Source organism: Engystomops pustulosus, chromosome 5 (assembly GCF_040894005.1).
Source record: "Engystomops pustulosus chromosome 5, aEngPut4.maternal, whole genome shotgun sequence".
In the NCBI taxonomy this organism is placed as follows: Eukaryota; Metazoa; Chordata; class Amphibia; order Anura; family Leptodactylidae; genus Engystomops; species Engystomops pustulosus.
The window spans coordinates 51,545,376-51,554,203 of NC_092415.1; the positions used below are offsets into that span (position 1 = coordinate 51,545,376).

The following is an 8,828-nucleotide window of genomic DNA, read 5'->3' on the forward strand; positions in this document are numbered from 1 at the left end:
GTCACGTGACCCCCAGGCAACAGCACTCGGGACTTCCCGTGAGATCCTGTGTACTGTGGACTAATGTCAGCTGGAGGGAGCCTGGCAGTCATTACTATCTGCATGCACCTTCTGTCATAGCCACTCCCATATCAGTTGTTGGGAGCTGTTGTGATGGAGGGAGTGGTTATGACAGAGGGGGCATGCAAACAGTAATGACAGCCCAGCCTCCTCCATCTGCCATAAACCAGCAGGACAACGGACATCACAGGAAGTCCTGAGGCCTGCTTCCTCAGGGTCACGTGACCCGTGGATCTCGGTGGCAAAAGGCAAACGTTAACAGGGTACGTATAATATGGGTGACCATATTTTTGGTTTCACAATACATTTTGTATAATGACCATTTTCTTCCTCTTGAGGACTGCTCATAAAGATATGTTTAATTCTTTTTCAGATATATTGGAGTATGCTATAATAATATGATACCTGCCACTATAAACTTCACAAGACTAAAACATTAATTACAATGGAGCCTTTGTTTTATCTCACTTATTCTATGTGATGCAATAATAACAGGTTCAATGTATCACCGCAAAGAAAGGAGCAAGCACTGGAATTCCCCGCAGATGTGTTTACATGTCAAGTCAAGTCATCATAAGACTGAATAACCACCATAACAGGTATGATTGTGCTTAGTGCCTCGCTCAGAGAACAGGATACTGATCTCCCTGCTGCCCGCATCTAGGAAACATGTCTTGAGCATTTAGTAACTTGTCAATGTAGCCTCGCACTCTATACGGACTATACAATACATGCTGCTACAGGAAAGAAAGGAATTTCTTCTGTCTTCTATGTAATATGCTTCACCAGATTTCCTAAACCATGAACTAAAAAAAAAGGAAATCTAATCTTTAGAGACACACGTGAAGCGTACTATTCAAGCTTTCCGAGATATTATTTGTTTGCTTGTCCTACAGATACCCCAATGTCCTGATATAGGAGAATCCAGTATGGGGCTGGATACAATGTCTGGCATCAAATACTAATGTGTCTACTACAGATCTTAAAAGACTGGTTGACTGATCATGAGACAACCTCCAGTACGAATATGATCTGCGGGACGTGTCTCAGATAGTGATTCAATGAGTTAGTTATGTTTCTCCAGGTGATGGTGGTTATGGGTTATAGACATGGCCTATGACTGCACTTAATGACTCAATTGACCTCGCCGTGAGTCACCCATCATTTTGTCGAATATCTTTGAATGTCATTGTAAGAAAACCATACACAGAACTACAGACATATTGTATATGATTTTATTGGTAAACAAGTGAAAAGTGAGTATTAAATGCCATAGTTTATTAAGAAAAAAGTACAGAAGGTGAAGCTAACAGTTTGAGGAAAGTCAAATTGTTCATAAGAGCACATAATAATAGTAGATATCTTATTAATGTGTATTTATTTGCTGTAAGATATAGTGTCAGATCTTTATCATTCAAGAATTTTAGATGTTAAAGAATGTTAGTGAATTACATAAATATCAATTATTGTGCGAGTGATGTAAAGCAATAAGAAAGAAGAAAGCAATCCATGTTTTTACAATGACAACTGAGCTTCTATTTTCTTTGTATAACAACATATTCAATTAGCTTTTTTAGAAGTTACGGAAACACCAGTACTGCCTGGCTATTCATGTAATGCACATGCCCCAGGGCCCCCCCCACTACTCTACTCATAAGGAGGCCCCGCCAGCAATGTCAAACAGTCAGCTCACAGAAGTGCCAAGGGTTCTCAAACTACCTTAATCAATCCCTGCCATGGCCACCACGTTTAGAGGTACAAGGTCAGGTGATCCACTTCTACAAATCGATACAGGTCCAATGACACCTGCATATATTAGACATTCATTGACTAGTCTGTAGGTAGCAACGTCTTTATAAATCAGATGATCCAAAGTTCATGAGAATTTCAGTACTGATTTCCTAAATGGGCTCCACCATAAATGACACAATTGGATAGGGGACAAAGGTCTAATCTCTTTGTGTCCACTAGGAGAGTGGGGGGTGCAAAATCCTCCTGTAGTACCCCCTAGTAATTATTTTATTATCATTTATAGAGCACAATTAATTCTATGCTGCTGTACAGGTATATTTTATAATTGTAACTCCAGACAAGATTTTTTTTGTCACAGGAACAATTAGATTTTCCAAAATTTGGCTGTCATAGGAATAAGGATCATCAATACAACATCATTACAGAGACCTTACAGCTGATCATTGCAGCCTGGGACTAAAGTAAAGCCTCCAGAGATCTTCACCAGAGGTCTCAGTGGGCAGAGAGAACTGTTCGTCAGGGACGCCTGTAATAATAATAATAATAATAATAATAATAATTCTTTATTTGTACAGCACTTTATGGATCAAGGTGTACAGATACAAATACAATAAGACATAACAGAGAAAGACATTGTGAGATTAAATAATAGGAATGATGTCCCTGCCCACAAGAGTTTCCAATCCATGAGGAAGGAAGGGCTGACACTACAGTGCAACTTTTTGATCACTTATGTTGATGATTTTTGGTGACAATAAAAAACCTGCATCATTTGTTATGACGTTTATTACAGTGTTCAATAAGTGGGTTAAATATCAGTTACTCTAATTACAAAATAAATGGGGTTGTTATTTATATATTTTTTTTTTATAATAATATGGTGTTAAGTGCCCCTTGGATTCTCACACCAGATTATAGATGGATAATACTAATTCTGAGCCATGAAGAAGCCTATGAAGAACTTGTCCATATGCTAGTGAGCAGCTGAATGCCATTTCTACTCATCCAGAGAGAACTAAGACATGAAGAACCTGTGATGTTATGGTATAATAGATGCTGTGTTGGGGGTTTACCTTGTATGGTTTGGTAATCTACAAAATATTCAATACTATATTAAAATGGGAAACTTGTTCATTGCTGACCTGCACTCCATTTGCCTCTATGGTCTTCCATAATAACTATCCAGTTAGCTGTCCTGGGTGTCCCACAGGAGTAAATGAAGCTCTTCAGCATGTACTTATCTGTGCTCAATTTGATATAGAGTATTCAAGGAGCATTAACAGACCCTTAGATATGATTTGTAAAGCGCTACGGAATTTGATGGCGCTATATAAATGAAGATTAATATTATTACTAGCAGATATTTAGCAGGTGCTAAAATGTGAAGGTAGCGATGAGGCATTACAGGATTATAAAGAGAAAAATAAATCCTGTAAAAAGCAGATAAAGGCTGCAAAAATAGAGGAGAGAAAAATTGCCAGGGAGAGCAAAAATAATCCCAAATTATTTTTCAAGTATATAAATGATAATTAACTAAAAACTGAGAGTGTGGGCCCCCTTATTAATAACATGGGGGTCATGGTGAAAGGAGATGAGGAAAGGGCCAATCTACTGAATGTCGCCTTCTCAACTGTCTTTACCCAGGAAAATCCCCTGGTGGAAGACACAATGAGGAATAATGTAAATTCTCTTTGGAATGTCAACAGTTTAACCCAGGAAGAGGTACGACGCTGCCTCGCAACCACTAAGATAGATAAATCACCAGGGCCAGATGGCATACACCCCCGGGTTCTGCATGAACTATGTACCGTGATAGACAGACCGTTATTTTTAATATTTGAAGATTCACTGAGGACTGGTTATGTTCCACAGGACTGGCGCATAGCAAATGTGGTACCAATATACAAAAAAGGATCAAAAAGCGATCCTGGAAACTACAGACCTGTGAGTCTAACTTCTGTGGTGGGGAAAATATTTGAGGGGTTTGTTAGAGATGCTGTCCTCGAGTATCTCACTGTGCATAACCTTATAACCCAGCGTCAGCATGGGTTTATGAGAGATCGGTCCTGTGAGACTAATCTGGTTTCTACGAGGAGGTAAATTCAAGACTGGACCTGGGGTACGCTGTGGATGTTGTATATCTGGACTTTTCAAAGGCATTTGACACTGTGCCGCATAAAAAATTGGTATATAAAATGAAACTGCTGGGAATAGGGGAAAATCTGTGTATTTGGGTAAGTAATTGGCTTAGTGATAGAAAACAGAGGGTCGTCATTAATGGCACATTCTCAGATTGGGATGACGTTACCAGTGGAGTCCCACAGGGGTCAGTATTGGGACCACTTCTTTTTAATATTTTTATTAATGACCTTTTAGTGTGTTTACACAGTCAAGTTTCAATATTTGCAGATGATACTAAGCTGTGTAAAGTAATAAATACTGAGGCCGAGGGATTTGTGGAAGCTTGAGGAGTGGGCAGAGAAATGGTTGATGAGGTTCAATGTAGATAAATGTAAAGTTATGCACTTGGGCCATGAAAACAAAAAGTATAATTATGTTCTAAACAGTCAATTACTTGGTGAAACTGGAGCTGAAAAGGACTTGAGGGTATTGGTGGATGGTAAACTTAATTTTAGACCAGAGCCAGGCGGCTGCTGCCAAAGCAAATAAAATTATAGTATGTATCAAGAGAGGAATAGATTCTCATGATAAAGACATAGTTTTGCCCTTATACAAATCCCTGGTCAGACCACACATGGAATATTGTGTACAGTTTTGGGCACCAGTGTATAAAAAGGATATAGTAGAGCTGGAACGGGTGCAGAGGAGAGCAACCAAGATTATTAGGGGAATGGGGGGATTAGAATACAATGACAGATTACAAAATTTGGGATTATTCAGTTTAGAAAAAAGAAGACTGAGGGGAGACCTCATTACAATGTACAAATACCTGAACGGACAGTACAAGGATCTCTCCAAAGATCTTTTTATACCTAGGCCTGTGACCAGGACAAGGGGGCATCCTCTACACCTAGAGGAGAGGCGATTCTACCATAACCATAGACAAAGGTTCTTTACTGTAAGAGCAGTGAGACTGTGGAACTCTCTGCCGCAGGAGGTTGTTATGGCGGACTCTATGTACATGTTCAAGAGAGGCCTGGATGACTTTCTGTAGAGAAAAAATATCACTGGTTATGGGGAAAAACATTTATTTAATTCTTAAAGGTTGGACTTGATGGACTTGCATCTTTTTCCTGCCTTATATACTATACTATACAATTTATAATAATAATCTTTATTCACATAGCGCCATCATATTCTGTAGCGCTTTACAAATCATAGGGGACATATACCAATATAATATTACATTACAGAGTACAAACAGTCATATGGAACAATAGGAGTGAGGGCCCTGCTCACAAGAGCTTATAGTCTATGATATTTATAAGTGTCTATGTTGGACATAGTTATAATATATTATGTAGCTCCAACATCAAGGTAACAAACTTTGCCAGAAAAGGTTCCAAGTGGTTTGTCCACCCTGCAGCCGTATAATAATCTGAAATCAGATTGTCGCATATTGTATATGCCCAGTTTAAGGCACTACAGAAAAGCACGCTGAAAAAGAAGTTTTTAGGAGATTATTTCCAACCTACAAAGTCTGTGACTTCAAAATACAATTGGTATTTTAGTAAATGTCATCATTGTCAATAACTGCAACTTTACAATTTCACGCAATGAACTTGTTTACTTAATGATCTAAAGGAAAAGGGATTATTATCAGTGCAGCTAAAAAGGACAGAATGCCATCAACATTTCTTATCAAAAGTTGAGTTAATATCTGTATTAATTTCACAAAGTAACACATTTTCTGCATATTAATAAGGAGAAATAAAGAGAAATACACAAGCTAAATATCACATGCAGAATCGTGGACACCAGTGGAGACAATCATATTTTTTATGCCAGGTTTGATACCATGCCTGGTAGTTATGAAGTAATGTCTAAATGTTTTAGACAGGTATAAAAAAATCATAAAAAGTAAGGCTGGGTTCACAGACACCATTTTAAGGACATGTCAGGAGGATTCCCTCTGAACCCTTTACAACGAAGGGCAAGGATATATCCCCCTCTATGCACTTACATTGTCCTGTTCCTCCTTTTCCCTAAAAGCTTCCTGGACTTCTTGTTCTTCTTTATGCTGATAATAGTTCTTAATGACACTGACTATGTGTTTTCTTCCAAACTTTTGCACAGTACTGTACATATTTGTATAGTATTTGTACAAATAACTATTTGCAACAGGATGTTAAGAATAGGCTTTTTCTGCTCCTACTTCTTCAGCCCCTGCAAGAAGTAATCCATGTATAAATTTATTTCTGTCCGTATAAGGCGAACAGCGGTTGTTCTGATGAGGCCCAGGGGCGTAAGTACAGTGGTAGCAGACATAGCAGCTGCTATGGGGCCCTTAGCTGCAGTTCCAGGGGCACCTAACACTTGTGATGAAACACTGTGACTTGGCAAACAAAAGTTCTGAAATGCTCCATCAACCTCATTTTTCTGAAAGGATGACTAATGAATAATACCATGTAAAGTGGATTATAGGCTTTAGTAAATGTAAAATTACCCTCCATCCATGAGATTTGACAGGGACAGGATAGTGGACCTCTTGGTGGAAATGACATTTGGCTCAAGGCTACTCAATCTTTATCATCATTGTCATAATCCTCATGATGGAATCGGGACCAACCTCATCCAAATATTTCCTGCAATGTTTCTTAAGTGCACCTTTCACAAAGTGCCTAAAGGTGCATAATATGTAGGTGCTGTATGGACCACCAAGGCATAGACCTTTGGGTTAATCCAATAAGTCAGATCGTAGAAATAGACCATTAGGACCCAGGGTACACCTAGATGTTTGGAATATAAAGAGTAAGAATCAGGTGCACGTAATGTATAAATTCTAACAATATGATCTTAGAATCATAGGAAAATCCCACCACATATTTCTAGAGATTGTTATAGCGACACTACCCTTATACATGTATACATGTTAAATATCATTCCTCCTTTTTGTTTGTGTGATTGACTTGTTTGGGGTAATTACAACTTTGTTTTCTGAAGGAGAACAATATCTGGCATAAGTTCACAAGTTTAGTTAACATGTAGAAAGATTTCCTTGTCTTTTAAGAGAATCAAAACAGCAATTTTATAATTCATGACATATCTTAAGAGGGCCACAATCATGTCAAAACAAGTCAAGCTAAACGATTTTAGCAAAGTTGAGAAAACGTGCAAAGTTTGCAGTTTATGTATGGGAAATTAATTTGCCCCTTGCACATCTAGTCTCAGCGCCATGAATCACATGTTGCCAATAAACCATATATATCTCGTTCTACCACCTATTTCTATAATGAAAGTGTCCCTGACTGGGAAAATGCTTGGCCTAATTGTAGCTTATGACACAGAATACGGGATTGCAATCCTAGTGACTCCGAGGTCGAAATTAGTTTGCCATGTAGAATAATTTGTATTGCACACATCAAATTTCTAGCGAAGACGTTCAAATTGCCATACATTAGAAAATCTGAAGTCAGAACAATAAGTTAGAATTGGTGCTGGTTGAACATATTGATAGTGTAGCTATAATGCCCACTATGATACTGAATAGTTTTTCTTACAAAATTCTCTAAGTAGTCTTCTCAACTACACCCATCATATGGGGATCTGGACTTAACTGGAGGGTCTTGCCATGTTGCTTTCTTATGGAGCCATCTTCCTTCGGTGAGTCAGCACTGAAGGGATGGGAAGCTGCATGGTCAGTAGACAAGTTAAGGTCAGGGCAGCCAGAGTTACATGCAACTGTAAATAGGCTAGGTCAGGGCAGGCAGCAAAAAGTCTCATACAATAACCAGGCTGCATTCAGGACAGGTTGAATAGGCTTGAATTTAACATAGGCAGGGGTCGAAACAAAGGCAATTTAGATATACTGTAGCACACACCTTTGAAGGACACCAGACACAAGTCTAGGTACCTTGGTGCTCAGACACTTTCCCATGAAGGAAATAAACCTTGGTGCAAGGAAATGTAATGACAGGGTTACAGAGTCTAACCTTTGGCCTCCACAGCTGTATTAAAATCCCGTTTACTTGTTGTATTACATAAAGTGAAGCACATGTCTACCTGGTCATGTCTGCGTAAAATTTTTGTCCAACTTGTAACCATAAATTCTTTGTAATGCAGACGGAATTCGAGTTAGAATTATGAGTAGAAAGGTGAGACAGTCAGGAGAGTAGACAAGTGCCCTGGGTATTATGACTTGACCCTCAAATAAACTTACCTCACTTGGTTCACACTGTATGCTGTCTTACAATTGAACATTGTAATGCTTAGATAAGTAGCAAATCGATCCAAGTTTCTGGATGTTGTGTTTGGGGAGGTTCCTAGTAGTGTAGCGTATGTAGGGATTAAGATTTGGTCACTTTGGAGGATTAGTATTTGTTTTATGATCTTTTTTTACAGGAAATCTGCCACCAGGATAAAGGATTGTAAACTAAGCACGCTGACATACTGGTGTGTGCCCCCTCCGGCGGAATCTCCTTTTATTTAAGCTCCTTATGCCCTTATTTTTATGAAAAAAGGCTTTAAAAATTATGCAAATGAGCATAACAGCTATGGAGTCCAGAGCCCTACAGGCTAATTTGCATCATTTTTAAATACTTTTTTGGTAATAAGGCATAAGGAGCTAAAATAAGAGCAGATCCTGCCAAAAGGGACCAACATGTAAGTGTGCTTGGTTTACAATCCTTGATCCTGGTGGTAGATTAGCTTTAAAGGGGTTATGCCATGACGCAGTTTTTTTTTTTAATGCGCCCAGAGTGCTATAATTAGTTAGAAAAGATATTCATAATGGACATATTGTATATAATGACCTTTCAATTTGTTTTACTGATGCTTATTTAGCCCCTCTTCTATGCTATACATAAACCAATGGGGGAGGGGCCTAGGAGTTGAGT

General features: G+C 38.6%; 1 long non-coding RNA gene across 1 annotated transcript; it reads left to right on the forward strand.

The window, feature by feature from the left end:
* Positions 1–209: 209 nt before the first annotated feature.
* LOC140132769 (uncharacterized) lies at positions 210–2,562 on the forward strand. The gene is made up of 3 exons (XR_011855709.1): positions 210–323; positions 434–659; positions 2,171–2,562. It is a non-coding gene; the product is annotated as an uncharacterized lncRNA (long non-coding RNA).
* Positions 2,563–8,828: the final 6,266 nt, after the last annotated feature.